This window comes from Bos mutus, chromosome 15 (assembly GCF_027580195.1).
Source record: "Bos mutus isolate GX-2022 chromosome 15, NWIPB_WYAK_1.1, whole genome shotgun sequence".
Taxonomy (NCBI): domain Eukaryota; kingdom Metazoa; phylum Chordata; class Mammalia; order Artiodactyla; family Bovidae; genus Bos; species Bos mutus.
Window position 1 is genome coordinate 5,928,727 of NC_091631.1, and position 26,649 is coordinate 5,955,375.

The following is a 26,649-nucleotide window of genomic DNA, read 5'->3' on the forward strand; positions in this document are numbered from 1 at the left end:
GCCCGTGTCATGCCACGCTCTCTGCCTAAGCCCTGGACTGCCTTCTTCCTCACCTACTCAAGGATGTGTGTGCGTGTGTGTGTGTGTGTATGCTTGCGTGCGCGTTAGTTGCTCAGTCGTGTCTGACGCTTTGCGACCCCATGGATTGTAGCCCTCCAGGCTTCTCTGTCCATCTCTGCCCTGGAATTCTCCAGGCAAGAATACTGGAGTGGGTTGCCATTCGCTTCTCCTGAGAAACTCCCCAGTCCAGGGATTGAACCCTGGTCTCCTGCATCGCAGGCAGATTCTTTACCGTTTGAGCTACAGGGAACCCTCACCTACTCAAGGACTGACTACAGTTATCTCCTCTTTCATGAATTGCCAGTGTGACTCTCTGTCTCTCCTGGAGCCTTCCTTTCAGCATACAGATAGGCTGTAGTTCTCTCCATCTTATCACAAAAGAACAAACCAGAAACACCCTCCATAGAGCTCATGTGCTCCCCTGACTCCTGACCTATTTCTCTGCTCCTTGTTTTGAGCAAAATTCCTCAAAAGGCTTGTCTGCAAGTCCTCCAGCCTCATTGAGTACTTTCCCATTTTGCTGTTTCCACCCCAGCCACACTGGCCGGCTGCTGTCCTTCAAACTCACCACGTTCACCCCAGGGCCTTTGCCCTTGCTGTTCTTTCTATCTGGAGTCGTCTTTCCACACGCCTCTGCATGGTTTGCTCCCTCATTTCATTGAGGGCTCTCTTTAAATGTCATCTGCTCAAAAAGGCTTTCTCTGCAGCTCTCTCTCTTTTCTGGTTTAAGATATATTTGTTTATTTCGGGGCTGTGATGGGTCTTCACTGTTGCTCAGACTTTCTCTGGTTGCAGGGAGCAGGGGCTCCCCTTCCTTGCCATGCTTAGCCTTCTCGTTGCCATGGCTTCTCTCTTGTTTCGGAGCACAGACTCTAGGCGCTCGGGCTTCAGTGGTTGCAGCTCGTGGGCTCAGTAGTTGTGGCTCACAGACCCTAGAGCCCTGGTTCAGTAGTTGGGGTCACAGGCTTAGTAGCTCTGCTGTATGTGGGATCTTCCTGGGTCAGGGATGGAGCTGGTGTTCCCTGCATTGCAAGGTGGATTCCCTGCATTGCAAGGTGGATTCCCTGCATTGCAAGGTGGATTCCCTGCATTGCAAGGTGGATTTGTAACCACTGGACCACCTGGGAAGCTCACTCGTTTTTGTTTTTTTTTTAATATTTGTATATTTGACTGCCTCAAATGTACTGGGTCTTGGTTGTGGCCCTCGGGGTCTTTCTTTGAGGCATACGTACTCTCTAGTTGTGGGGAACTGGCTTGCTTGCTCTGAGGCACGTGGGATCTTAGTTCCCCAGTGAGGGATTGAACCCATGTCCCCTGCATTGCAAGGCAGATTCGTAAGTACTGAACCATGAGGGAAGTCCCTCTCTACCGCTTTAATTGACACCAATTACCCCTGACGCCACACCAGTCCTTACCCAGCTTAATCTTCCTCTTAGCACTGATCACTGCATGTGCTTATTTGATTGTTGTCTCTTCTCCTGTTAGCATGGAAGCTCCCCAGGGCCTTCTTTTGTTCACCACTATATTTCTAGCCTGCGGAGTACTGTCTGACCCACAGTAGACACTCAGGAAATAAGAATTCACGAACAGATGGATGGCTGTATACAACTCGATGAGATTGTAGGAGAGAAGGATTCACCCAGCTAGGAGAGGTGGCCAGTGCTTCCTTGAGGAAATGTGGTTACAGTGATGCTGGGACAAAAAGAGAGAGTTAACCAGGAGGGAGGGACAGGAGTTCTAGGCAAAAGGAGTGTGCAAAGGTCCTGGGGCTGGGAGGAGTGTGGTCGATTCAAGGGGAGAGAAGGCCTGCGTGGGGGCCCAGGGAATGTGAGGGAGTGGGTGGATGGGCAGGACACCAGGCCACGCAGGGCCTGAGGGCTGCGGCGCTGCTCTGGCTTCTGTCCTAAGACGGGGGGGGGGGGGTGGGGGGGGCAAGGGTGGGGGGGGCAAGGGGAAGGGGGGGGAGGCACAGTGTGATCAGATTTGCGTTTGAAAAGGTCCCCCCGAGTCACTTGTTATTGCTAATAGTGATGATATGAAGATGATGATGCAACGCTTGCATCTGCATCTTGGAAGGTCTTTACAAAGTATTTTCATGTCCTCCACCCTGCCTTCAGCTCCTTGAACCCGTCAACGCAGCTCCCGGACTTGAGGATACAGTGTTCTCCTGTTACAGGGATCATGTTTTCTGAATCCCACATCAGGGCACACGGTCTGACAAAGGACTTTTTTTTTTTTTTAGAGTCTATACAAAGCTATACATTCCAATCACATTTAACTACACTTTAAACAAACTGCCTCAGTTCAGGAAAAATATGCCTGTTTCAGAAAGTTAGGGGGAAATATTACTGTAAGTGAGAGCTCTCCTTTCCCCTGGCCCATCCTCACCAAAACATGCTCACACTTTGACTGTTTGTTTATTTGTTTTTGGCTGCAGCCTGTGGCATGTGGGATACTAGCTCCCTGACCAGGGATGGAAAGTGTGCGCTCTGCACTGGAAGCACAGAGTCTTAGCTACTGGATCTCCAGGGAAGTCCTGCATGATCGCATTTTTAGAGCAACATGAGTCCTTACACTGTGGGGCCATGAGTTCAATACCTTATGACAATATTTCACGGTCAACCGAATTTATTCCCCCTCCTTCCCTCAGAAAAAGCAAGCGATCCTCTGAGTCCAGAGTCTTACTCTCATCTAAGGGATGGACAGGAAAGCAGAGAGAAGGATGAGGCTCGAGCTCTTGGGAGCGAAGGGATCAGGGGGTCGTTTCCTTCTGAGTAGAATGCCGCTTCAGTGATGTATCCCAGGCTAGCAAGCCACTGCCGGCTGGTGCTATGGGCTTGTGATGATGACGGAGCCGCTGAGTTTATGACGGGCAGACACAGCCCTGGGGAAGGCAGGAGTGGCCAGTGAGTAGGACCGGGGGCAGGTGAGGATGGCCAAAGATTACCTGTTTAATAGATACTAGAAAAACATATGCCCATACATGCAAAAATACACATGAGGACACTAAAATCAAGTCTTTCTCTGAGTCTGGCTGGGAGATGGGCAAAGGGACTGAGTGTGCTCTTGTAAACAGACCTGCAGAGGTCCCTTCAGAAGTCTCCTGGAGAAAAGCACGAAGGAAGCGTGACTTTCTGGGTGATGATTTTTGGAGACCAGTCAGAAAGGAGAAGGTGGAGCAAACTCTAGGGATCTGGGAATTTATGGCAATCAGCTGTCAGAACTGGGAACATCCATGAGTCACGTTCATTCCCTTTGGTATTAGTAATTGGCATCATTTGGCTGGGAAATGAAAGGCTGAGACATGATTTTATAACTGCTTTTAAAAGTAAGGAGAAGTTTTTCCTCTGAAAGATGGTCATGAGGTGTTTTCAACCCTTAGAAGGAGGAAACAGCACATTCCCAAGCTGGGTGCGAGTTTCAGGAGCTTTTCAGCTTAAATATACAAAGTGCCTGAACCCAGGGCTGGCTGGAAGTTATCACTTCCTGAGCGATAACTCAGGAAGATCCCAGGGCGTCCTGAGCTCTGAGCAGAAGGCTTGGAGCTGGAGATCTCATGGGGGCGGCATTGTCCTGCTCCCCAAGCCTCCTTCTCCCAGCTAGGGGGCAGAGCCCCTAGCTCTCTGGAGGGATCCTCAGTGGTGAGCCCAGCCGTTCTCCAGGAAGGCCAATCTCCTGTCCTCCTGGGGTGCAGTGGTTGAGTTCCCCATCTGGATTGTGAATACAAAAGTCCTGTGTCCTCTCTTGTGCCATTTGACTTGAGGAGAAGTATGAGAGAGGGGGGCATGGCAACCCACTCTTGTATTCTTGCCTGGAGAATGCCAAGGACAGAGGAGCCTGGGGGCCCTATAGTCCATGGGGTCGCAAAGAGTCGGACATGACTTAGTGACTAACACTTTCAGTTTTCACTTCATGACAGAGGGGTGTCAAAGTGGGAAGAGATAGCAGCTTTTTTTTTAAAAAATGTATTTATTTATATTTGTTCATGACCGTGCTGGGTCTTCGTTGATGTGCGTGGGCTTTCTCTAGGTGCAGAGAGTGGGGGCTTCTCGTGGCGGCAGCTTCTCTTGTTGTGGAGCGCGGGCTCTAGGGGTATGGGCTTCAGTAATGGTGGTGCATGGAGTTAGTTGCCTTGTGGCGTGTGTAATCTTCTCAGATCAGGGATCAAATCCATGTCCTCCGCATTGGCAGGCAGATTCTTAACCACTGGGCCACCAGGGAAGCCCGAGACAGCAGTCTTAACTGATTGTTGTCAGCGTATTTGACAGAAGCACGTGGCCACTTGAACCCACTGCTGGGGCCCCTCTAAGAGGAGCTCCTGAAGTTCCATTAGCTTCAGGGGATATCTGCCCTTGGTGCCCAACACTGTACATCCATGATCTCACTGAATCATCACAATATTCCTATGAGACAAATATTGTTCTTATGCGATTTTCCAGAAGAGACAGACTTGGGGCAGTTAGGAACTTGTCACACAGCTAGAGTGTGGCGGTGCTGGGATTTGAAGCAGGTCAGCCCGACTCCAGAAGCACATCTCTACCCACTGCTCTCCTGTGCCTCCTCTTCCTCTCCAGGAGCTTCTAGTTGCTCAGAGAAAACAAACATATGTAAGTAGTCCCCTCACTGCTTTCCAGTCTTGACTCAAATGTCACTTCATCTAAAAGAGGGGTTCACCAGGGGAGATAGGGAGCGACAAGTGTTCCAGACAAAAGGAGCGTGCAAAGGTCCTGGGGCTGGAAGGAGTGTGGTGAATGGGACAAGCTGAGTGTGGTGAATGGGACCATTCCATGGGGCCCAGGGAATGAGAGGAAGCCAGGCTGAGGTGGGAAGGTGCCAGGTCTTGGCATTCCTCTTGTGCGGAATAGCTATACCCCAACCCTGATTTAATTTTCTTCATTGCACTCTGTCTTCCTTTTTGGCTCACCAGGGAGCAGGATTTTAGCTCCCTGACCGGGGATTGAACCCAAGCCCCCTGCAGTGGAAGCACGGAGTCCTAACCCCTGGATCGCCAGGGAATTCCCCCCGTTGCACTTTTGAGCAACAGATATACTCTATTTTCTGTCCCCCTGACTTCTTCTAGAATGTGAGCTTTACGAAGGCAGGGACCACATTTGTCTCGTTCGTTTCCATGTGTCCAGTGCCTAAGACACTGTCTGGCAATGTAGAAGTGTTTGATATATTTATTGAATTAACCAATTAGGTAAATAGTTACGGTACTAGTCTGTTTTTGGTAAATGCCTGAAGAATTGACAGCCAGCAGGTGTTGCAGCAATTAGAAGACTTAAAACCTTTCAAACCAGGGGATTATCAGAGAGGGTTTCCAAAAGGAGGTTGGCTTGTGAAGGATGGCTAAGCTAATATATATATTCAGGAGCCGATGGTGGGGGAAGGGATAGGATGGTGGCGGTCCAGCAAACTGCTTGGCGTGCCTCCCAGCCTCCACCGGCCTCCTTGGATGTGGGCCTCTGTGCTATATTCACACATCATCTAAGTGGGTTGTGAAACACAGACACCAGCTAGCAAGGGATGCTATCGTTTCTCCTTCCTTGGAGATCTTTAAAAATAGGAATAAGAGATCAACTGTCCTAAATTCTTTAGGAAGGAAGCACCGACAGGGTTGGCGCCTACAGTGTATCAGGCAGTTTAACTCTGTCAGTCATCTGATACAAGCCTCTCAGGAACCTGGGCGGTGGGCACTGTTATTTTTATCCCCATTTTACAGATGAGGAAACTGAGGCTCAGGGAAGGGAAGTCCAAGGTCACACACCTGGTACAAGATGCATCTCCCTGACTGCAGAGGCTGTAGTCTTCCCACCACCCTTGGGCTCCGAGGCTCTCTGTCCCTCTTTCTTCTAGGCTGTCTTTCCCGGGCTTATGCTTTCTTAGGCAATGGCAACCCATTCCAGTACTCTTGCCTGGAAAATCCCATGGACGGAGGAGCCTGGTGGGCTGCAGGCCATGGGGTCGAGAAGAGTCGGACACGACTGAGTGACTTCACTTTCACTTTCCACTTTCATGCATTGGAGAAGGAAATGGCAACCCACTCCAGTGTTCTTGCCTGGAGAATCCCAGGGACGGGGGAGCCTGGTGGTCTGCCATCTCAGGGGTCGCACAGGGTCGGACGCGACTGAAGCGACTTAGCAGCAGCAACAGTAGAAGAGCACGTGGTGCTTCTTAAGGTTGACTTGTCTGAATGGTGATGGCAAAAGTGACCTCGTCACATGACTGAGGCTGTTGATTTGTCGCAGCATTCCTTTGAGACAGGAGCTTGGACCGGACAACCCATTCATGTCTCCCGTTCAGTGTTCTTCTCATTGCAAAGAGCGCCGTGAGTAGCAGTAACAGGTGGTTAATTTAGGGGAGTATGCATTAATCGCTGAATTAAACACCGGGTTCCCCACGTGGAGGTGTAGTTACATTAGTGCAGCAATGCACTGCCACGCCCTGTGGGTGGAGACATGGAAGTAAGTGTGGAAGAGTTTCACAGGGAAGACGCAGATGGCAGAGACTTGGAAGACACATGAACTTGACCCCTTGTGATGTCCTTTGAGAAGCAGCATGAGGCTTTGACATCAGATTGCCCGAGGCCAAATCCTTGTGCTGCCATTTCCCAGCTGGGCTGTCTGGGGTGAGAGTCAGAAATAGTTCTCTGATGGTCAGCATTCTTCGGTTTCGTAAACAGAAACCAACTGTGGCTGCCTTGAGGTGGTGAGGGTCACAGAATGGACTGAAAAGTCCCAGTCCCTGACCTCAGAAGGGGCCAGAGTGTTCACCAGTGCTGGCCCCAGCCTTACTCCATGCAGGCCAGGGGTTACGGGGGAGCCCTGCGTCCTGGACTTCTGGGCAGGAGGGCAGGGTTCTTTGGCCGTCAGTTTCATCAGCGAGAGAGGGGAGTCCCTGAAGCAGAGTTGGGTAGTCACTACTGCCTCTGAGCCTCAGTTTCAGTTCAGTCGCTCAGTCGTGTCCGACTCTGCGACCCCATGGACTGCAGCACGCCAGGCTTCCCTGTCCATCACCAGTTCCTGGAGCTTGCTCAGACTCATGTCCATTGAGCCGGTGATGCCATCCAACCATCTCATCTTCTGTCGTCCCCTTCTCCTCCTGCCTTCAATCTTTCCCAGCATCAGGGTCTTTTCCAATGAGTCAGTTCTTCGCATCAGGTGGCCAGAGTATGGAGCTTCAGCTTTCCCATCAGTCCTTCCCCAATCAGTCCTAAAGGACTGATTTCCTTTAGGATTGACTGGTTTGAGTTTCAGTTTATTCATCTGAAAGATGGGGACAGTGATACCTGCCTGGCAGAAGTTTATTTAGTGTAGGATTCAAGTGAATATAATGAACTGGCTTGCACAAAACACTTCCCATAAACAGTAGTTATTGTTATAATATAGTCAAATCTTCATTATCTCTTTTGTAGATGGTCTGTGATAACTTATTTGTCAATTCCAAGGTGTATCTTTTTTTAAAAAAAGGAACCTATCCCTCCATAGCTAAAATAATATTGATATCATAATCAAGACAATGAACAATTCTTTTATATCATCTAACGAGTCAAAATTTTTTTCCAGCATTTAAATCTAGTCCCCAAACTGCCTGTCCCAGCATGGCCTTCTCTGTGGACTAACTGAGGATAGTCAGTTCAGTCGTGTCTGACTCTTTGCGAACCCATGGACTGCAGCACGCCAGGCTTCCCTGTCCATCACCAACTCCTGGAGCCTACTCCAACTCATGTCCATTGAGTCAGTGATGCCATCCAACCATCTCATCCTCTGTCGTCCCCTTCTCCTCCTGCCTTCAATCTTTCCCAGCATCAGGGGCTTTTCAAATGAGTCAGTTCTTTGCATCAGGTGGCCAAAGTGTTGGAGTTTCAGCTTCAGCATCAGTCCTTCCAATGAATATTCAGGACTGATTTCCTTTAGGATGGACTTGTTGGATCTCCTTGCAGTCCAAGGGACTCCCAAGAGTCTTCTCCAACAGTGGAGGTTAAGCTTATTGTAATATTTGCTCAAGCCAAACAGAATTGGAAAGGTACATTTGTTGGAGGAAAAAAAAAATCATGGACTGTATTTCAAGACTAAATAGAGTTGATCTGGGATTTCCCTCTGTTTTGGTGTATTCAGGTCACCACTCCCCCTCATTAGTACCGGCTGTATTTAACACTGCCACAGTTAATGAAAGCTTTAGTAGTTAAACACGTACACGAAATCCCCTATTACTCCAGGGTGCAAGTCACAGTCTTCCAGTGCAATTCAACAAACATTTATTGAGTGCCTACTATATGCAAGAGCTTTCTCATTATAACCACGCTTGTGGAGTTCTCGAGCCAAACTGAGGTTTTTTTTTTTTTACCTAGTAAATTGTATACATCAGAAGCCAGATTTGGCTGTCTAAAGTGGGAGAGAAGGAGCAGTCACATTACAGAATTACTTGTCTATGAATTTTAAGATCTACTAAAAGGAGCCCTCCTGGTTCCTTTGGGGACAAACATTTCATAATACAAAGGTTTAAAAAAATCAACCAAGATTTATTATTATTTTTTTTAAACTTTAGCCTGTTTGTTTCTTCTCACCCGGTAGCAGTTTTTCTACCAAAGACAAGGGATTTGCAAGGAAGGGTCTTCTGCTAAACCTAGGAAGCTTTTGTGGTTTTGTTGAAGTCAGGAAAGATAGCAATTCCTAACCTGGAGTCTTCCCCAAAGACTGATATTTCCAGTTCCTTGAGCCAGAAATCTCTGCCTTCAAGATAGAAAGAAAAGTTCTGAGCCAGGGTTAAAGAGGGACAGAATATAATGTTTTAAAAGACCAGATGTGAGCAATGATCTGGGGAAATGGGCCCTCTTAGATGCTGCTGGCGGGAGCATAAATGGATACAACCTTTCTGGAGGGCAATTTGGAAGTATTATCAAACGCCTTAAAAGTGATCGTACTCTTGGAATGGATCCCAAGGCAATAAATAGGACTACACACAAAGATTTATCCGTAGGAACAGTTGTTGTGCTATTGTTTATAATAGTGGAAAACTAGAAATAATCTAAATGTCCAGTCTTAGGGGACTGACTTAGGTTGGTTCAATAACTTATAGGGCATCCTTCCATGATGGAATATTGTTCAGGCATTAGAAATAACATTGTATCCTGGGATATACCATAATGAAAAATAATGTATATATATATATATGTATAACTGAGTCACTTTGTTGTAAAGGAGAAATTAACACAACATTGTAAATCAACTATCAGTTCAGTTCAGTCGCTCAGTCATGTCTGACTCTTCAAAAAAAAAAAAAAAAGAAGACATAATGTAGAACTGGAGTTCTCAGGATCCATGGTTCAGGGAGTCTCTGAAATCATATGTAAAATTTTTGTGTTTATGTGTGTTCACCTTTTGGGTGAAAGGGAGAATTCTTACAGATTCTTAAATGGGTGCATGACTCAAGAGAGTAAAACAATTCACCATTGTAGCAAATATTTAAAACAGAAAGATGCTGACAACGTATTATTAAATGGATGAAGGATAGGTCAAAAGCCAACATAGTACAATCTTATTTTTTAAAACATTTATCTTTAATATTTATTTATTTGGCTGCATTGGGTTTTAGCTGTGGCACACAGGATCTCCAGTTATGTTCCCCCATGGCATGTGGGATCTTAGTTCCCCAACCAGGGGTCAAATGCATCCCCTGCATTGCAAGGTGGATTCTTAACCACTGAACCACCAGAGAAGTCCCACAATCTTATTTTTGTAAAAAAAGAAAAAAACAGTGTGGGTGTGTGTGTATAGGAGAAAGATTCAAATGTTATCTACTAAAATGATAATCTTGGTTATCTCAGAATGGTAGGATTATAGTGATTTTTTTTTCTTTTTTCTTAGTCGTATTTTCTAAAGTTGTTACCATGAATATATATTACTACTGTATTTTTTAAAAGTACTTTTATAAAGACATAAAGGGATGGACCCTACAACTTACAACCACACTGTCTGACTTACCAGCTGAGGGGTCTACTGTGAGCTTCTTAATTTCTCTAGGCCTCAATTTCTTCATTTTTAAAATGGGGATGATAATAGTCCATATTAATAGCTGTGAAACACTGGGGCCTGGCTTGAGGTAAGTGCTCAGCGAAGGTGGGTCATTGTTAACAATACTTAAGTGAGGCATCGTGGGCTGAGCATGGGCTTTGGAGATGCATAGCCTTGGGTTTGAATCCAGGTTCATGACTCCTTAGCTAGTGATCATCTTCTATAAGCCTTACTCTTCCCATCTGTAAAATGGATACAATAATATATACCTTGAAATCAGCTGGGCTGATTTCAGCACTAGAAAAATGTATGTGCTTAATGTACAGTAGGGGTTAAAAAATGATAAATACATTCCAACTAAACTAGAGTGTATCCTTTGGAAATTGACAGTGTTTGGAGAACTAATCCTTGCTTCCCCCCCGCCCCCCACACCTTAGCATAAATGATTCCTCATTTACCTCAAGCTAAATGCACTGCAGTGAAGAGACTGGCTTAGCACAGGCTCCCCAAAATACAACATTCCACATGTTTAGCTAATATTGCCACTGTGATTACTAGTAAGTGTTACCTTTGGCATTATTATCATTTTTTGAAGTCAGACAGTACTTTATTTTTCTTTCTTTTTTTTTAAACCAAAGGGTAGTTGTCTTACAATATTATATTAGTTTCAGGTATACAACATAGTGATTTGATATTTTTATAGATTCACACTATACAAAGTTATTGCAATATTATTGACTATGTTTCCTGTGCTGTACATCACATCCCTGTTATTTATTTTGAAGTTATTGTTATGTACTGGTCCTGGGATGAATCATTCTTGTTTTTCTCTGTTCCTACTCCATTTATCTCCTATTTCTAGAACTAAGTTACTGACCACAGGAAAACATTGAGTTATTAGAGTTGACTAGAGCCTGGCTTCCCTGGTGGCTCAGTCAATAAAGAAATTGCCTGCAGTGCAGGATTCCTAGGTTCTATCCCTGGGTCGGGAAGATCTCCTGGAGAAGGGAATGACAACCCACTCCAGTATTCTTGCCTGGAAAATTCCATGGACAGAGAAACCTGGTGGGCTGTGGCAGTCCATGGGGTCGCAAAGAGTCGGACACGACTGAACGACTAACACAATAGCGTTTGGTCACACTCTTCTTTCGATTTTCTTCTGTGTCCTAAACCCCACCCTATGAGTTATCTAACTAAAATATTACCTTGCTGAAGACCATAATCTCTTCCAAAATTTTCTGGGATTTTGGTATTTGCTAAATATCTAATGTGTGCTTGGCATTGTGTGCAGTTCAGTTTAGTTCAGTCGCTCAGTCATGTCCAACTCTTTGTGACTCCAAGGACTGCAGCACGCCAGGCCTCCCTGTCCATCACCAACTCCAGGAGTTTATTCCAACTCAGGTCCATTGAGTCGGTGATGCCATCCAACCATCTCATCCTCAGTCGTCCCCTTCTCCTTCCACCTTCAATCTTTCCCAGCATCAGGGTCTTTTCCAGTGAGTCAGTTCCTCGCATTAGGTGGCCAAAGTATTGGAGTTTCAGCATCAGTCCTTCCAATGAATATTCAGGACTGATTTCCTTTAGGATGGACTGGTTGGATCTCCTTGCAGTCCAAGGGACTCTCAAGAGTCTTCTCCAACACCACAGTTCAAAAGCATCAGTTCTTTGGTGCTCAGCTCTCTTGATAGTCCAACTCTCACATCCATACATGACTATTGGAAAAACCATAGCTTTGACTAGACTGACCTTTGTTGGCAAAGTAATGTCTCTGCTTTTTAATATGCTGTCTAGGTTGGTCATAACTTTCCTCCCAAGGAGCAAGCATCTTTTAGTTTTATGGCTGCAGTCACCATCTGCAGTGATTTTGGAGCCCCCCCCCCAAAAAAAGTCTGTCACTGTTTCCATTGTTTCCCCATCTATTTGCCATGAAATGATGGGACCAGATGCCATGATCTTACTTTTCTGAAAGTGGAGTTTTAGGCCAGCATCTTTACTCTCCTGTTTAACTTTCATCAAGAGACTCTTTAGATCTTCTTCGCTTTCTGCCATAAGGGTGGTGTCATCTGCATATCTGAGGTTATTGATATTTCTCCTTGCAATCTTGATTCCAGCTTGTGCTTCCAACAGCCCAGTGTTCCTCATGATGTACTCTGCATATAAGTTAAATAAGCAGGGTGACAATATACAGCCTTGACGGACTCCTTTCCTGATTTGGAACCAGTCTGTTGTTCCATGACTAGTTCTAACTGTTGCTTCTTGACCTGCATAGACATTTCTCAGGAGGCAGGTCAGGTGGTCTGGTATTCCCATCTCTTTAAGAATTTTCCACAGTTTGTTGTGACCCACACAGTCAAAGGCTTTGGCATAGTCAATAAAGCAGAACTTTATTGACTATGAACTTTATTTATTTATTATTTATTTATTTCTGGAACTCTCTTGCTTTTTCCATGATCCAGCAGATGTTGGCAATTTGATCTCTGGTTCCTCTGCCTTTTCTAAATCTAGCTTGAACATCTGGAAGTTCACGGTTCATGTACTGTTGAAGCCTGACTTGGAGAATTTTGAGCATTACTTTACTAGTATGTGCGATGAGTGCAATTGTGCGGCAGTTTGAGCATTCTTTGACATTGGTTTTCTTTGGGATTGGAATGAAAACTGACCTTTTCCAGTCCTATGGCCACTGCTGAGTTTTCCAAATTTGCTCGCATATTGAGTGCAGCACTTTCACAGCATCATCTTTCAGGGTTTGAAATAGCTCAACTGTAATTCCTTCACCTCCACTAGCCTTGTTTGTAGTGATGATTCCTAAGGCCCACTTGACTTTGCATTCCAGGATGTCTGGTTCTAGGTGAGTGATCACAGCATTGTGGTCATCTGGGTCATGAAGATCTTTTTCGTATAGTTCTGTGTATTCTTGCCACCTCTTCGTAATATCTTCTGCTTCTGTTAGGTCCGTACCATTTCTGTCCTTTATTGAGCCCATCTGTGCGTGAAATGTTCCGTTGGTGTCTCTCCTTTTCTTGAAGAGGTCTCTAGTCTTCCCCTTTCTCTTGTTCTCCTCTGCGCTGCGTGCAGTCACTGTCATATGTCATCTAGGCTGTGGGCTGAACCTTTGCTTGTCCTCATACTCCACATCCCATCCACTGGCAATTCTGTTGGCTCTTCTTGAAAATAAATCCATAATCCAACCACTTCTCCACACTTCTATAGCTGCTACTCTTGGCAAACCACCATCAATTCTTACTTTTTTTTTTTTTAAATAGACTTGATTTTTTTAGAGCATTTTAAAAAGGGGCTTCCCTGATGGATCAGTCAGTAAAGAATCCGCCTGCAGTGCAGGAGACCTGAGTTTGATCCTTGGGTCAGGAAGATCCCCTGGAGAAGGAAATGGCGACCCACTCCAGTATTCTTGTCTGGGAAATCCTGTGGACAGAGGAGCCTGGTAAGCTATAGTTCACAGGGTCAAAAAGAGTCGGACACAACTCAGTGACTAAACTATCACCAAGGTTTACTGCAAAATTGAATGGAAGGTTCAGAGGGGCCCCTATATCTTCTACCCTTTCCAACCTCCCCCATTATCAACATCCCTCACCAGAAGGGTACATTTGTTACAATCAGTGAGGCCATACCGATATATGATTACCATCCTAAATCCATAGTTTATATTGGAGTTCACCCTTGGTGGTGTGTATTCTGTAGGTTTTGACAAATGTAAAGGGTTTCCCAGGTGGTGCTAGCGGTAAAGAACTCACCTGCCAATGCAGGAGACACAAGAGACATGGGTTCCATCCCTGGGTCTAGAAGATCCCTGGAGGAGGGCATGGCAATCCACTCCAGTATTCTTGCCTGGAGAATCCCATGGACAGACTAGCCTGGTGGGCTACAGTCCATAGCATTGCAGAGTGGGACAAGACTGAAGAGACTTAGCACGCACACACGCTTAATGACATGTATCCCATAAGGGTTCATACTGTATAATTTCACTGCCCTAAAAAAATAAACCCTCTGTGCACTGCCTATTCATCCCTGCCTCCTCCAACTCCTGGCAACCACTGATCTTTGTATTTTCTCCATAGTTTTACTTTTTCCAGAATTCATATATTTGGAATCATATAGTATGTAGCCTTTTCAAATTGGCTTCTTTCACTTAGTAATAATTCATATAAATTTCTTTCAGGTCTTTTCAAGGCTTGGTAGATCATATCTTTCAAGTGCTAAATAATATTCCATTACCTGGATGTACTAATATCACTGTTTATCCACTCACCTACTGACGAATATCTTGGTTGTTTCCAAGTTTTGGCAATTTTGGATAAAGCTGCTCTAAGCATCTGCATGCAGGTTTTTGTGTGGATGTTTCCACCTCCTTTGGGTAAATACCAAGGACCGTGATTATTGGACCATATGTTAAGAGCATGTTTAGCTTCTATAAAATATTTATTTATTTGGCTGCTCTGGGTCTTAGTTGCAGCATGCAGGATCTTTGATCTTTATTGTGGCACGTGGTGCCTTTCAGTTGTGGCGTGTGGAATCTAGTTCCCTGAGTAGAGATGGATCCAGATGCATTGGGAGCATGGAGTCTTAGCCACTGGATCACCAGGGAAGTCCCTGCTTAGCTTTTTAAGAAACCGCCAAACTGTCCTCCAGAGCGGTTGTACCACTTTGCATTCCCACCAGCAGTGAAGGGGCGTTTCTGTTGCTTCACAGCCTCAGCAGCATCTGCTGTCATCAGTAATCTGGTTTGGCCATTCTAATAGCTGAGCAGTGGAATCTCATTACTGTTTTAATGAGTAATGACTTTTTATGTCTTTAATGACTTGTAACGTGGATACTTTTCCCATGTGCTCTTTGCCCTTTATGTATATCTTCTTTGGGGAGATGTCTGCCGAAGTCTTTGGTCTGTTTTTTAATCTGATTGTTCAGCGTCTTATTCTTAAAGAGTTTTAAGAGCTGTTTGTATATTTTGGATAACTGTCTTTATCAGATATATGTTTTGCAGATATATTCTCCACAGGACATGACTTCTCATACTCTTCACAGGGTCTTTCACGGAGAAGAAGCTTTTAATTTTACTGAAGTCTAACTTGGCAATTATTTCATGATCATGCCTTTGGTGCTGTAGCTAAAAAGTCATTGCCAAAGCCTATGATCTAGATTTAAGTTTTCTCCTTTGTTATCTTCTAGTTTTATAGTTTCGCACTTTGTACATGTAAAGAAATGGTTCATTTTTTCAAATGTCCTAAACTACTTATGATCCATTTTGAGATAATTTTTGTGAAAGGTACAAGGTCAGTTTCTAGATTTTTTTGCATGTGAATGTCCAGTTGTACCGGGATTATTTTTTGTAAAAACTATCTTTTCTCCACGGTATTGCCTTTGCTTCTTTGTCAAAGATCAGTTGACAACATTTATGTTGGTGTATTTCTTGTCTTTCCATCTGTTCTCATATATGTATATCATATAAATCTTATTCATATCATATTAGTTTATACCTAAGTATTTCATTTTCTGTGGTGCTAACATAAATGGCATTGTATTTTTAATTTCAAATTTTGTTTGTTCGTTGCTAATATACTGGAAAGGAGTCGACTTTTATATATTAACCTTGTATCCTGCAAACTTGCTATAATCCCTTATTAATCCTAGGAGTCTTTTGTTGTTGTTGTTGAATCTTTCAGATTCTCTTTATAGACAATCATGTCATGTACGAACAAAGAGAGTTTTATTTCTTCCTTCCCAATCTGTGTACCTTTTATTTCCTTTTCTTGTCTTACTGCAGGTTAGGGCTTCCAAGATGATGTTGAAAAGGAGTGGTGAGAAGGAACATCCTTCCCTTGTTCCTGATCTTAGTGGGAAAGCTTCCAGTCTCTTACCATTTATGTATAATATCAAGTATAATTTTTTACAGATGTTCTTTACCAAGTTGAGGAAGTTCCCTTCTATTTCTAGTTTGCTGAGAGGTTTTTTTTTTTATGTCATGAATGAGTATTTCATTGTGTCAAATACTTTCGCCTCATCTATTGAAATGGTTATGTGATTTTTCTTCCTTGGCTTGTTCATGTAATGGATTACATTAACTGATTTTCAAATGTTGAACCAGCCTCACATACTTTGGGTGAATCCCTCTTGGTCATGGTGTATAATTCTTTTTATATATTGTTGGATTAGATTTGCTAATATTTTGTTGAGGATTTTTGCATCTATGTTCAAGAGAGATATTGGTCTGTAGTTTTCTCATAATGTCTTTATCTAGTTTTGATATTGTTTTAGTTTTATATAAAAGCTAAATATAGTTTTGATATTAGGGTAATGCTAATTCTAGCCTCATAGAATAAATTGGGACGTATTCCCTCTGCTTCTATACTCTGAAAGAGATTGTATAGGTTTGGCATAATTTCGTCCTTGAAGTTTTAGTAGAATTTACCAGTGAACCCATCTGGGTTTAGTACTTTCTGTTTTGGAGGGCTATTAATTATTGATTCAATTTCTTTAATATACGTAGGTCTATTCAGATTGTCTACTTATTTTTGTAAGACTTTTGGCAGATTGTGCCTTTCAAATAATTGGGTCATTTCATCTAGGTTATCACCTTTGTGAGCATAGGGTTGTTCATACTGTTCCTTGCTTATTCTCTCAGTGTCCGTGGGATCTGTCATAACGTTGTCTCTTTCTTTTCTGATCTTAGTAATTTGTGTCCTCTTTCTTTTTTATGTGGCCTGGTAAAGGTGTATCGATTTTATATCTCTTTTCAAAGAACCAGCTTTTGGTTTGGTTGATTTTTCCCTATTGGTTGTGTGTGTGCTCAGTTGTGTCTGCCTCTTAGCGACCCTGTGGATTGTAGCCTGCCAGGTTCTTCTGTCCATGAGATTTTCCAGGCAAGAATACTGGGGCGGGTCGCCATTTCCTCCTCCAAGGGATGGATATTCCCTAACCAGGGATCCAGCCTGTGTCTTCTGCATTGGCAGGTGGATTCTCTACCGCCAAGCCACCTAGGAAGCCCCCTCCTGTTGATTGTTGTTGTTCAGTCTCTCAGTCGTGTCTGACTCTTCTCGATCCCATGGACAGCAGCATCCCAGGCTTCCCTGTTCCTCACCATCTGCCATAGCTTGCTCAAACTCATGTCCACTGAGTCAGTGATGCCATCCATCTCGTCCTCCCCCTTCTTCTCCTGCCCTCAAACTTTCCCAGCACCAGGGTCTTTTCTAATGAGTCAGCTCTTTGCATCCATGGCTCTTCATGGTCAAAGTATTAAAACTTCAGCTTCAGCATCAGTCCTTCCAATGAATACTCAGGATTGATTTCCTTTAGGATTGACTGGTTTGATCTCCTTGCAGTCCAAGGGACCCTCAAGAGTTTTCTCCCACACCACAGCTCAAAAGCATCAATTCTTTGGCATTCAGCCTTCTTTATGGTCCAGCTCTCACATCCATACATGACTACTGAAAAAAACCATAGCTTTGACTGCACAGACCTTTGTCAGCAAAGTAATGTCTCTGCTTTTTAACATGCTGTCTAGGTTTATCATAGCTTTTCTTTCAAGGAGCAAGAGTCTTTTAATTTTGTGGCTGCAGTCACCATCTGCAGTGATTTTGGAGCCCCAAAGAATAAAGGTTCTCACTGTTTCCATTGTTTCCCCATCTATTTGCCATGAAGTGATGGGACCTGATACCGTGGTCTTTGTTTTTTGAATGTTAAGTTTTAAGCCAGCTTTTTCACTCTCCTCTTTCAGCTTCATCAAGAGGCTCTTTATTTCCTCTTCGCTTTCTGCCATAAGGGTGGTGTCACCTGCATATCTGAGGTTGTTGATATTTCTCCTGGCAATCTTGATTCCAGCTTGTGCTTCATCCAGCCCAGCATTTTGCCTGATGTACTCTACATATAATTTAAATAAACAGGATGACAATAGACAGCCTTGTCATACTGCTTTCCCAATTTTGAACCAGGCAGTTTTTCCATGTAGGGTTCTAACTGTTGCTTCTTGAGTTGCATACAGGTTTCTCAGGAGATAGGTAAGGTGGTTTGGTGTTCCCATCTCTAAGAATTTTCCACAGTTTGTTGTGATTCACACAGTCAAAGGCTTTCATGTAGTCAATGCACTAATGGCAATCTTCATTTCTGTTACAGTGTTTTTGATCTCTGGGTGTTTTTTTCTGACTCATTCTTGTAACCACCATCTGTTTACATTAGTCATCTGTTCTTGCACAGTATCTACTTCATCCATTAGAACCTTTAGCATATTAATCATAGTTGTCTTAAATTCCCAGCCTGATAATTCCATCATCTCTGCCATCTCTGAGTCTGGTTTTGATGTGTGTTCTGTCTCTTCAAGGCAAGTGTATTTTTTTTTTTTTTTTTTGCTATTTGATAGTCTTGAAGTTTTTTTTTTGTTAGCAGGACATGATGTATTGGGTAAAAGGAACTGCAGTAAATAGGCCTTTAGTGATATAGGGTAAGGTGTTGGGAAAAGAAAGCATTCTATAGTCTCATGATGAGGTCTGAGTCTTTAATGGGTCTGTACCCCTGGACTGTGAATTTCACAAGTTCTTCTCAGCCTCTTCCCCCATCGTTCCCCCTTAAATGGGAAAGGATAATTAGAGAGGGCTGGAGTTGGGTGTTTCCCTTTCTCCATGTTGAGTATGCTCTAGTATGATCTCTAGTATTATGCTCCCCAGTAGTTTAAACTCTGGTAAAATAACTTCTCTTGAGGGCAAGCCTCATTAAGAGGAGCAGAATGCTCAGTATATTTCAAAACGGTTCCTTTTCCTTAAACCACACCAAAAGCTGGAAGGGTGTTTCTGCAATATTCACCAAGGGAATGTGGTTGAGTCCCTGGAGATAAAACTCACAAAACTGTAGACACCTCTCCTTGACTGGGTGCCCCCTCCCCAGAGTTTTTAACTCTGGGCTTGTGCACACTGAGCCCCCAGCAGTTTGTCAGTGACCGTTCAGGGTTTCCTGCCCCAGTGCTGCTTCCCTTGGAGATTCCTGCTTGTGATCTCTGCTGTAAGTGGTGACTCGAAGCATTGGTCTGGCTGGCTGTCCAGACTTGGAGGGGCAGCAGTTTGCCTTGAGACCTCACTTCTCTGATGAATCTAAGAAGGTCTGTGTTTTTCAGATTTTTACTTGTTAGGACAGAATGATAACTCCCAAGCTCCTTATAGCTAGACCAGAAACTGGAAGTCTCACCTGGATTAAAAAAAAAAAAATTATTTATATTTGGTTGCACTGGGTCTTCACTGCTGTATGGGCTTTTCTCTGGTTGCAGTGCACGGGGCTACACTCTGGTTGCGGTGTGCAGGGCTTCTCTCATTGCAGAGCACGGCCTTTAGGGCACAGGGGCGTCACTCATTACGGCACGTGGGCTCAGTAGTTGCGGCTCCCAGGCTCCAGAGCACAGGCTCAATAGTTGAGGCACAGGGGCTTAGTTGCTCCGCGACATGTGGGATCTTCCTGAATCAGGGGTCAAACCCCTGTCTCCTGCATTGACAGGCTGATTCTTTACCGCTGAGCCACCAGGGAAGCCCCTCACCTGGATTTTTGCTACAGCCTCCTAACTGGTTTTCCTCTTCTGTCCTCACTTTAACATAGCAGCTCAAATGACACTTTAAAGTATAGATTAGATTGTGTTACTTTCCTGCTCAAAACCTTCCCGTGGCTCCCCATCTCCTTCAGAGTAAAGGCCAAAGTCCTGGACCCACCAGGCCCCAGGCGTCTGCCCTGTCGCCAGCTCTCTGACCTCGTCTCCATCTTTTCTCCAGCTACAGGGTCCCCTCCAGCCATCCTGGCTGCCCCATTCATGTTCCTTGAACTTTCCAAGAGTGCTCTCACTGGCAGACCACTGCCCCCGCTGTTCCCTCCGCTCGGATTCCCCCAGACCCTTGCCTGGCACAGTCTGCCCCTCTCAACGCTTGGCTTGAATGTCACTATGACATCAAGTGTCACCATGGCGTTACCACCTAATCACCCTATAGATTATAGTAACTCTTCCCCCATCACCCCACTGACTTCCTTCTCTGATTTGTTTTTTGCACCACATTTATCACTATCTGAAAGTGCAAGTGTTAGTCGCTCAGCCGTGTCTGACTCTGCGACCCCATGACCCCACCAGGCTCCTCTGTCCATGGGATTCTCCAGGCAAGAATACTGGAGTGGCTTGTTGTGCCCTTCTCCAGGGGATCTTGCTGACCCAGGATCGAACCCAGGTCTCCCGCATTACAGGCAGATTCTTTGCCATCTAAGTGATAAAGGGAAGCCCATTATCACTGCCTAACACACCACATATTTTCCCCTTTTTTGGTTGTTTGTTTGCTTGCTTCTCGCACTAGAATGTGAAGCCTGTGAGGACAGCAGGGGTTTGTCATGTGTATTGCTCACTGTTGTTTTATCAGTGCCTCAAAGAATACCTGGCGTATAATAAGTCCTCAATAAACATTTGCTTAATGGGTTATTACTGTACTCACATAGACGAGGCAAAGGATGGGTTCAAACTCAGGGCTTCATGACTCAAAGCTCGTGTTCTGAACGACTGTGCTCCACTGCCACTGTGTTGAATATTGAATATCTGATGCGTTCTTCCAAATGGCTATTTCCTACACTCTGGCAGTTTTCTATTTCTTGGCTCTCGCTGGAGTTGATTTTTCTGAGTTAGTGAGGACTCTCTATGAACTGCATCCTAATATTTCCTCAAGATCATTGCATTGCAAAATAGGCTGAAATAAGACTGCCCACTGCATTACCTGCAGAGCTCTCTCTCCTTCATCTCGCTTCACTGCAGCCTGTCTGCCGGCTAAGGTCAGAACTGCCTGCTTCTGGCCAAACGCAATCTCGGGTTAAGGAGTTGATATGCTGCAATCTGCAAAGTAAATTAGAAAAACCCAAATGACCAATAACAGCCCCTCAGGTTTGCATGTTTAACAGCCTTCCAAGTGCCTTCAAACACATTATCTATTTTGATGCTTATAATGACCGACCGGATAGATCACTGCTCACTCCATGGCTTAGATGAACAAACAGAGGTCTCAATTAGCAGCAGTGCTAGGACTGGAATATGGATCTTCTGATCCAAAAAGCCCAAATTCTCCTCAAACTGAGCTTCCTTCCATGGATTTCAATCCTGCCTATTACTCGCTTTAGTTTAGAGTTCTGCCAGCTTTTCATATACAGCACCCGGAGTCTTGGTAGACAAGTAGACTGTGTAACTGGGGAGAGATTGGGGGTGTTTTGAACACATGTGGTTTTTGGCTGCCCAACATTCTGCTCCCTTATTTTGGCAAGAGCCCCAATTTCTGTTTTGGACAATTGCTTCTACCCCAGTGGTTGCAGTCTCAGTTGGGTTGTTAATCAGGGTGGCAAAGGAGAGGGCATTTTACTCAAGCCAAGCCAGTCAGATTCAAGGACTTGGGCTCTTGACCAAAATGGCTGAAGGACAGATAACACTGTGCACGAAGCAGTCCTCTAACAAGCTGGTTAATTAGCTCCTGTTCCAGGATGTCATGGCTGTCATTGTTCCCAACTCTTCCAGCCTCCTTCTCAGCTGTCTCTTGATTCTGTGAATGGCCCCATCCTGTCAATATATCCCCTTGCTTTAAGTCTGCCAAAGTTTGTTTCTGTTGCTTGCAACCAAAGACTGCTGCCTGGAGTAGGGAAGAATTATGTGAAGATCAGCCTCCTGCAGCAAGACTGGAGCCCTTTTCCGCCAAGTTGAGCTGGGGTGAGTGAATGCACTGTGGTGCTCTTCTCGGTCCCTGGGTCAGTATGTGCCAGCCTGCTGCCTTCTCCCCTGGGACCTCACAGCCTGGATGGATGTGGGACCCGGTGAAGCTCTTAAGAAAATGAAGGGTCAGGTTGAGGGGAATGTGGGTGGAAGGGGACTTTGAGATACTCCTCAAGGACTTGGGAAGGAGAAAACAAGAAGACTCAGGGTGTCTTAACCCCATGTCTGGAGTTATCCAGGCAGGAAGATTGGGACCCAACTTGGAAAACAATTTTTGCTTTGCCAAACAAGCTTTGTGAAAGCTGGGCTTCAATGTCACTCTCAGGCTGCACTTCTCATATTTTAAGTGTTTGTCACTCAGTCGTGTTTGATTCTTTGTGACCCCATGGACTGTATAGCCCTCCAGGCTCCTCTGTCCGTGGAATTCTCCAGGCAAGAATACTGGGAATCTCCCCCACCCAGGGATTAAATCCAGGTCTCCCGCATTGCAGGGAGATGCTTTACTGTCTGAGCCACCAGGGAAGCCCTCTCATGTTTTAGATGAATGGCAAGGTTATTAGACAATTATGATGGAATGGGGAGTGGTGCTGGTAGATTAAAGGGAGATTCATGGCTGCCACCCTCAACATACAGAGAACAGAGACTTTTCTCCCGGGTGCCCCCTCCCCACTTGCTACGTCTCCATTGATTCTGGTACCCACCACACCTTCTCTGCTCTGGACAGTGCATCTGGATACACCACCTCTATCTGATGATGGAGAGTTCTCAGGCCATGGGACTCTATGACTGGGTGAGTCTTGTGATGGGCAACTCTGGCTGGAAGATCACTTAATGTCCCATAATCAGAAGCTCTGTGTTTCCCAGAGCTCAGTACGACACTGGTTGCTGTTTTTTGAATGGGATGTATAGTTCTCTATTATAGATGACATGGCCTGTGTCCAGAACTCCAGGGGCCTAGGGTGTGATTCCTCTTGGAGTTTGTCACAAACTGCATACAGTGTCTTTCGCACCATAGAGGCCTCATATACCACGGAGGCAATTGCATCGCAGCCTGTACCTGCTGCAGAGCCCGTTCTTGCTCTGGGCGCCACTGCAAGCTGACAGTCTTCCTTGTCATCAAGTAATTGGGTCAGAACAGTATCCTCCAGTGTAGAACACGTTGTCTCCAGAACCTGCAAAGGTCTGCCAGGTTGTGGGAAGCAGCTTCAAAGAGGTTCCCCAGTGACCCCCGAGTCCTGCCACACCCTCTGTGTGTATTCTCCTCTCCTCATGGATGGACTGGACCTAGTGGCTTGCCTCTTTTTTTTTTTAATTATTTTTAAATTTATTTTTATTTTTGGTTGCACTGGGTCTTCATGCATTGCTGCGTGCAGGCTTTCTCTAGCTGTAGCGAGCAGCGGTTATTCTTTGTTGTAATGCACAGGTTTCTCATTGTAGTGGCTTCTCTTGTTGGGGAGCATGGGACCCTAGGGCGCATGGGTTCAGTAGTTCTGCACACAGTCTTAGCTGCTCCACAGCATGTGGAATCTTCCTGGACCAGGGATCCGACTCCCAAGTCCCCTGCATTGCAAGGCAGATTCTTATCCACTGAACCACCAGGGAAGTCCGTGGCTGGCTTCTAATGCATAGGATTATTAGCATCAGAAGATAATGCTGGTGGATCTGCTGGTACTTCCAAGATTAGCATACAAAAAGGCTGTGGGTTCTGTCTTGGGAGACCCTCTGGTTCTCTGTCTCCGATCCCCAGCTGCTGTGTGGTGTGGACACTCAGGATACACGGCCAGGTCCTAAGGCTTCCCTGCAATTGCAGGAATAAGCTTAGAAAAGGATCTTCTAAGGCCTGCAAAAGCCATGAGAGTGATCATGGAAACAGATGCTCCAGTCTTAGCTGAACCTCAAGATGACTGCAGCCCCTGCCCAATATCTTGATTTCAGCCTCCTGAGATCAAGGGGGCCCATTCTTTCCAATCAGATCCCTGACCTCAGCACAGCAGATCTGCTAGCGTTGAGAATTCAATCTGCTTATAATTAAGTTCTGGGCCTGATCCTCTGCCCTCTGGTACAGGAGCTAAGAGGCTCTTTATACTCTGCCTTATATAGGCCACCCTAAGGCTTTTACACTTTGCCTTATGTTGGTGATTAATCACTCTGGGCCTCTCGTTGTCTTTCTTCAGTGAATCAATCCCTTGCCCCTCGCCTTGCCCCCAGCACCAGCCATCTCATTCTACAGTGTTTACAAAGAGTTCGTCCCAGAACCTCTCCAGCACTTGGTAATCTGCCACCCCCGGTGCACTCACGTACAACTGTGTCCCGTGCCAGGCCAACACCAGTGAAAATTTTAGCAGTTGCACCCGAACCCCATGCCCGGTGCTCTCAGCGTCCCACTCCCACTAGTGATGAGGTCCTCAGTGCCAGTCAGCCAGCAAGTGATGCTGCTCCAAAATCTCATTTTGGGGACTGCTTTCTTAGGCCAACCATTGTAGGTCAGGTTTCCTGGGAAACAGACTCTGAAGCAGAGATTTTGCATGTGTGTAGTCTATGGAGGAGTTGTTTGGGGGAACAGCAGCTGTGAGGGGAAGAAAAGGAAGCTGGATTGGGCAGAGAGAAGCTGGGCTCTGATGCAGCCACGACAGAGACCTCAGTGAACTTTATGGGGGGATCAGAAGTGGGAGTGGCCCTTTAGAGCTGGCTAATCAAGGCAAAGAGGCCAGGCTTTGGTACTTCCTGTTGACGTGGCACTGGATGCAGGCTGCCCCCCGGAGAGGGCAGCATTTTATGGGTTTCCTTTAGGGTAGTCGCTCAGTCGTGTCCGACTCCTTGTGACCCTTTGGACGGTAGTCTGCCAGGCTTGTCTGTCCATGAGGAATTCTCCAGGCAAGAATGCTGGAGTGGGTTGCCATTTCCTTCTCCAAGGGATCTTCCCGATCCAGGATTCAAACCCAGGTCTCCTGCACTGCAGGCAGATTCTTTACCTACCTGGGAAGCCTGCAGTCTCCCTTGGTTGAGGGCAATTCCTGGAGGGGATTCAGTGTGAGGGTTAGTGCCAACACTCTTACAGCTCGGAGACTATGTATCTCAGCCTTGAAGAGGGACCTGAGTGATGTATCACCATATCCACTCCAAAAGGTACCCCTTTTACAGATGCACAAAACTGAGGCACAGAGGCACCTTGTGCAGCCAGGAAATAACAGAGCCAGAGCTCATACCCTTAACCCTCATGCTTTATGCCTTTTTTGAAGGAGACAAAATCTGCTTTTGATATTCCCTAATCTCCGTTTTGATGACCTTCTCTCACCTCTTTGAGTGTCTTCTCCAGGCTATGAAGTCACAAGAAGAGCATTCCAGGCTTGGGAGTGGAAGAAATGATGTTTCCCGGGTGGGCGTAGGCATGACCAATATCGAGCAATTACTAGGCTAATTTGGCTGCAAAAAAAAAGTTAGTAAAGGCAGCGAGAGATCAAGTGGGAGAGTGAGGCTGAAGTCGACTAGAGAGGTCTTGATGGTCAAGCTAAGGAATTTGAACAGAGGCAAAGGAGTGGAGGGCTCTGATCAGAGCTGGTGAATGAGAATAATGCGTGCAAAGGGTTGTTTGAGGAAGATTCAGTGTGTCCCCAGGGCCAAGGATGAACTGGCTATAACAAAGACTAGAGGCAGTAAAATCTGTTAGGAGGCTGTTGCAAGAGTCCAAGAGGGCAGAGGAAGCAGAGAGAGAGAGAGAATGGAAAAGAAAGAACGATGGGACAGGCATTCTGAAGGCAGACTGTCGGGAATCTATATAGGTATATTAAAGACAATGACCTTAGATGATATCAACAATAGATTGCAAGGGTGCTGATTAAGCAGAGGATCCTATAGCAAAGCTCCATAAAGATGAAATCTCTCAAGGGCTTTCCATGGAAGAGGCCACAGAAGTTGTTCTGCTGTGATAGAAGTCTGAGTACCCACATAGCAGCTAACCCAAAGAAAGAGTACAGGAAGCTCATGGGCACACAAGTATATTGTCAATCTCAATAAAGATTTTATTTAACAACATTGATGCTTTCTGCACGCCAGGTGCTGTTCCCTTTATGAATATCTGCTCACCGAATCACTTCCTGTCATCACAGTTCTATGAGGTTGGTGTTTTCTTTCCTTTTGGTTGCTCTGTGTGGCATATTAGTTCCATGACCAGGGACCGCACCTGCACCCCCTACATTGGAAGCGCAGAGTCTTAACCATTGGACCATGGGGGAAATCCCAAGGTTGGTGCTATCCCTATTTACAGATGATAAACTGAGGTACAAGGAGGTTAAGTAATTTCCCTGAGCTTACCCAGTAAGTGGAGGAGTCAAACCCAAACAGTGCCTCCACATCCCATCGTCTTAACCACTGCACCCTGCTCCAGGATGCTTTGTAATTAACAATGATAAAAATTAAAGTGGGGATAAAAAAGATAACCACCAACTTACTGCTATGCCCAACTGGACTTTGAAAACTCCCAAGATTTCTCATCTTTATTTTAAAACTGACTGCTTCCCCACTTTTATCCCATGACCTCATTTTACCTTCTCCCTCAGATCTTTAATTCATAAATACCTTTGGGGAAGCCACGCCCATTACTATGTCTCAGCTTAGATCATGAGTCAGAACAGCCTGAAATAACCTCATATATCGGCAATGACAGAAATGGTATAGCATCCTTAGCCTAACTGCAATAGTCATTTATTCTTTCAGTGCTTCAATCATTTCCGCAGAAAACAGCTATCCGATACTTACTCTGCAAGGCACTGGGCTGAAGGTTAGCGGCGTAAAGATGAATAAGGCTTGGCCTCCACCCTCTTCTTCTATTGCCTACCCAAGACCCTTAACTCAGAATTCTAACAT